This window comes from Octodon degus, unplaced genomic scaffold, assembly GCF_000260255.1.
Source record: "Octodon degus isolate 3935 unplaced genomic scaffold, OctDeg1.0 scaffold00035, whole genome shotgun sequence".
NCBI lineage: Eukaryota > Metazoa > Chordata > Mammalia > Rodentia > Octodontidae > Octodon > Octodon degus.
The window spans coordinates 14302701-14308213 of record NW_004524611.1 but is presented as its reverse complement, the minus strand read 5'-3'; positions in this window follow the sequence as shown (position 1 = coordinate 14308213).

Genomic DNA, 5513 nt, shown 5'->3' with positions numbered 1-5513 from the left:
CCAGCTCAACCCACCAGGAGGCGGGGCTGGCTGGCATGTGGTGCTGGGGGACTGAACCGCGGTGGTCCCTGTGCTTTGCCAAGCTTGTTCTAAGTAGGTGCTTTAGACCACTGAGCCATCTCACCAGCCCGAGCTTTTGTTTATGTGGTGGTGAATATAAAAAATTGGAAATAAAAATACTCAGTTTTAAAATGGAGTAGTCTTGGGACTGGGGATATAGCTCAGGGGCATAAGCACCTTCCTTGCAAGTGCAAGGTATGGAGTTTGATCCCCAGTACTGCCAAAAAAAAAAAGGAACAGTCTTACATGTTTCTTGAAAAATAATTGCTTTCCAAAACAGTGGAATGGCACTGTCGAGCAATTCTGCAGGTATCTCAGTGGCTAAGTCACCTGGACTCACAGCTGCTTTTGAATGCAGTCTGCTGTGATCATGTTAAGTGTTTCAAAACATGAAGTCCTTGAAAGCATGGCCCTGAAGATTGGACCGGCAGGAAAAGAGTCATCTAAGTACCGTGAGTTAGTGTTCTGGGTGAGGCACCAAGGGTCAAGGTCCTCTTGCTCAGCGCCTTCTAGAATTTAAAAAATAACCAATAGTGTGAAGCAATAAAGGCAAGGGACTGGGCCCGGGCGGTGGTTACCAAGGAATGACTCACCCGCTGTGCTGGAGGCCTCTACAAAACAGCATTCTCTATTCCAAGAACTCGAGGTGGAGTAGAGGCCACAAAGGCGGGGTGAGTGGTGGGGACCTTCGAGGACAGCCAAGTGCTGGTGGCTTTCCTCCACTCTATTTCTGTGTGATTACCACATGCGCTGGCCCCTGTACTGGTCAGCTGAGACTGCATGTTGACTCACCGAGAATGGCAGCTAGCTTCTCAGCAATCTGGGAGGAATGACTCCTGCAAGCTGGCTCACACGGCTCTGTCTTCCTGGGACTTGACGTTCAGTGGCTACCTGCCTGAAGTACTCAGATACGGTACAACACCTTACTAGCTGGTATTCTGATTCTGGTGTGGATGGTGGTAAGATGATCTCTGTCACAGACCCATGGTTCTCAGGAGCCCTGGACATGTATGGTCAGGGAGGGATCAAAAAAAGAGGTGCTGGTACACAAAGGCCATGATTTGCCAGGCCAAGTGAAGTGCTGCCCAGGTACCCAGTTATCCACAGTATTGGAGGGAAGAGGGAAGTTAAGGGAATTGGTTTGAGAAACTATATTAGTGGGGTTTTTGTTCTTTGAGACAAGGTCTCACTGTGTAGTTTGAGTTCACTATGTGGCTGAGGCTGGCCTCCAACTCACAGGGTTCTTCCTGCCTCAGCCTTCTGAATGCTGGAATTACAGGTGTGGCTCTTTTGTAGAACTGGGGATTGACCCCAGAGCATTTTTGTTGACTATATCATCAGCTGTTTTTCTTATTTTATGATAAGGTCTGAGTCGCTACATTCCTTAGACTAGGTTTAAATTGGAAATTCTGTCTAGCCTTCCAGAGTGCTGGGATTACACACCTACAGGTTCTAATTTTTTGAATTGGCGGTATATGCACATTGCTAAATACAAAAGGGTTTAGTTTAAAACAGGTTTTCGTACGGCCTTCAAGCTAAGAGTGAGGAAGCCTTAGGTGGCCCACAAAGCTAAAATGTTTACCCTCTGGCAGGTCAATTGCTGATCCTTGGTTTATCAGTAACTCTCCACTATGACTGTTAACCAGTTACCCCTTTATTGCCCATTCTTAGCTGTAACCACTTCCGTTTCTCCTAAAGTGAATCAGTTTGACAAAGGGTTCCCTTCTCCCCAGTACTGGGGATCAAATCCATCCAGGGCCTTTTATTCTGAGCTCCATTCTTAGCCTTTTAATTTTTTAAAATTTTCAGACATTGTCTCAGTTGCTTAAGTTGCTCAAGCTTGCCTCACAATTTGTGATCCTCCTGCCTCAGCCTCCTAGAATTCTTTTTTTTTTTTTTTTTTCCAGAACCAGGGATTGAACTCAGGCCCTTGCGCTTGCCAGGCGAACACTTATTCCACTGAGCAATCTCCCCGACCCCTCTCCCAGAATTCTAGGGTTACAGGCATGCACTACTGCACCTGGCTGGATTTTTCTTTTGAGCATGACTGATTTTAAATATGGATAACTAAAATGTGGTGGCCCTAAGAAAAATCTCTTAAATTAGTTTGGACCCAGTGAAAGGTAGATTTGGGACACTTTCCTAACTTTTGACATTTTCACACAATTGTTAAAAGTTGTTATAGTGCTCACCTACATGCCTACTAGATACATGAACATTTTGTCATGTTTCGCTGTATTTTTCTCTGTGAGACCTTGGAAGTTGCCACATGCAATTCAGTCCATGTGTTCATCGTAATTCTCCTGAAAATAAGGACATTCTCAGTGGTCACAGTGGTGCACAACGGTAATCTCAGCTACTTAGGAGGCTGACGCTGGAGTGTCACATTCAAGGCCACCTACACAACTCTTGGTAGGCCCTGCCTTGAGATAAAATGGGCTGGGAGTCTAGCTCAGTGGTAGAAGGCATGAGGCCATAGTGTTCAATTCCCAGTACCAAAACAAAGTACACCTGTTACTCCAGAACTCTGGGAGGCTGAAGCAGGAAGACTGCAAGTTCAAGCCTACCTGGGACAACTTACTTCATGAGATCCTATTTCAAAAATAAATGGAATGTATGCCCATGGGAATGTCTGGAGTTTAATCCCCAGTACTTAAAACACCAAGCCAAACCACATTAATGAAATTAGTACCACACCAAGTAATAATTCTATGGTGTAAAATCATTCTGATTTTCCCAGATTGTTCCCAGAATGCATATTGATAGTTTTACTTCCCCTTCCAGACCAACCACGACTTAATTAAAATCCATTAAGTGTATTTTTTTTTTTTTTTTTTTTTGTCGGAACCAGGGATTGAACTCAGGCCCTTGCGCTTGCCAGGGAAGCACTTATTCCACTGAGCCATCTCCCCAGCCCCAGTGTATTTCATTAATAGGCCTCTTAAAATGCCTTCAGCCTCAGTTGGGCATGGTGGCGCATGTGTGTAATCCTGGCACATGGGAGGCTGAAGCAGGAGGATCTTTGTGAGTTTGAGACCAGCCTGGGCTACAAAGTGAGCTCAAGGGCAGTTGCATAGGGTGATCTTGTCTCAAAAAGACCAAAAAAAAAAAAAATTTGTCAGCCTCTAAGACATGGGTCTTTTTAAAGAGATGTCTACCAGACAGTCTCAGAATGGCCCACATTTTATGATGTGGCCAGTTGTTTTTCCTTCTGACCCTTAGTTTGTTCCCACCTTGTTAGGGGTCCTTTTGTCTTATCTAAGGACTTAGTAGACACACACACACACACACACACACACTACAGTGCTGGGGATGGAACAAGGCTCTGCTGCTGAGCCACACCTCCAGTCCCTGCTTCAGGATTCTGCAGCATCCTTCAGCCTCTTCCCTGGTTCCTGTGCTTGTTGTAAGCAGCAGCAGCCTTTGGGATTGTCACCCAGCTGACAAAGCCACAACTGGTGCTCTCAATAGTGGGGCTGGGAAGGACTGACACTGCCCATGAGAACAATCACGTTTCCTGGCTGGAGTCTTCTCAGCAAGGTTTTGTCTCCATCTCCTGCCTTCCCTGGGTGGGAAGAGTATTGGGTGGATTCTCAGGGAACTGCTTTGATCAGCAAACACCCTAGAAGTGCCAGTATGGCCTAATGAGGCCCTGCAGTCTGCAGCTCTTCTGTCACCAGGCCCCATGCGCCCAGCAGTCTCAGGGACAGGCCAGCAGGTCTGAGACTTTGTTCTGGGTCTGCAGTAGGGAACCCACAGCTTTGTTGCTGCATCCTATTGCTATGCACAAATTACCCCATTTATAGACTGACTCTTCTCTCCTGACCCGATGCCAGATTTTAAAGATGGGGTTTCCATGGTTGTCAGGATTTTGTTTTGGAGCTTGGGGGCAGCAGTGGGGATTGAACTCAAGAACCTTGCACCTGCTAGGAAAGTGCTCAGCCATGAACTATATCCCCCCCCCTTTAGCTATCAGTTCATTAAAGCCAGATGGGAAGGCTCATTTTGGATTCCATTAGGTTTATCACAGCAAAATACCAAAGGATGTTATATTTTCGATATCAGTTTACAGGGACTTCCCCCTGCTAAGCTGGAAGGCTGCTGTTTCTGAAACATATCTTTGAGGGAACATAGGCCACTCAGTGACAAGCTCTAAACTAGAGAGGGTAAGGGAACAAGCAGTAGAAAAGTGAAAACTGGGGCAATCCATTCGGGTCCCCTCCTTCCGAGACGAAGCTATTCCTATGCCCCAATAAATTTTCCTACTCTAAAAGTGAAAAATATTCTCTAGTCCTTAATCAGGAGATTAGAAAGAGATGAAACAGATTTAGCAAATTAAGGCTGGGTATGCGTATGAAGGACAGAGCAGCTTGTAGCTGGCAGCAAGCATTTTGGGTAAGTCCTCTTCTGTGTAATCTCCCTATATGCCGTCCAAAGCCCCCAAATCAAGAGGCTACATCTCTCTGCTGTGTTGGAAGCAAAAAATATAACCTAGTGGTGCCAGGGCCAAAATCAAACTGGGAAGATACAAAACAGCAAATCCCAGTGGTGATGCACCCTCTCAGAGTTTCAACATTCGAAGCCACAGCAGCGACAGGACACAAAATGCTGCAGCGATGCTGGTTTGCAGGGCATCCGCGCTGGCCCATGTCCGGCTCCACCTCACCACAACTAGGGCCGCCGCCGGCGCCGCCACTGCCCCCTGGTTAGCGCCGCCAGCTCTGTCCTGCCGCCGCCTCCTACAGGCGGGGCCCGGACCGGGAAAGGCAGTGGCGCGCCTTCGAGAGCAGCCCAACACTGGCCAGAGCCCATCTAGGGTTCCAACTCCGGGTTTCTCTTCCCGAATGCCTGGGTGCCAAGAGAAGATCTGAGGCCAGCTCCTCCCCACGCGCGCGTTTCACACGCAGGAAATCAGAGTCTCCTCGGTAAATCCGCCCCGGGGCGGCCAAGGTGCCCGGATGTGGACAGGGCGGGGCGCTGGCTCTGCTCGCCGCCGCGCCCAGCGAAGCGGCCGGCTCCCAGCGCGGGCGCAGGGGGAGCCAATCATAGGCCAGTCTCTTCCCACGCTGCCAATGGCCGGCCTGTTACTAGGGCTCGCGGCCCTGCTCCGGAACCGGCCTGCTGCCCGGCCTCTCCACTAGATTCGCTTTTCCAGCACCGCCCTCACTCTGCGGGGAGCTTATCGATTGAGTATCCTCATTTTTGGTAGCCTTCTACTCCTCCCCCTTCGTTACTAGAGTCACCCGGTTTGGGGTGTGGAGGACATTACAACACTTAATAGGGCGTTGGTGACCTCTATGGGCGCTGTCCTTAGAAGGAGCTAGTTTCGTACTGCGGAGTCACAGGATCCATCCCGTTCTGGGTTGCTACTTCCTCCTCCTCTTCTGCTCTTCGTCTTCTTTTTAGCAGTACTGAGGACTCTGTGTGTGTGTGTGTGTGTGTGTGTGTGTGTG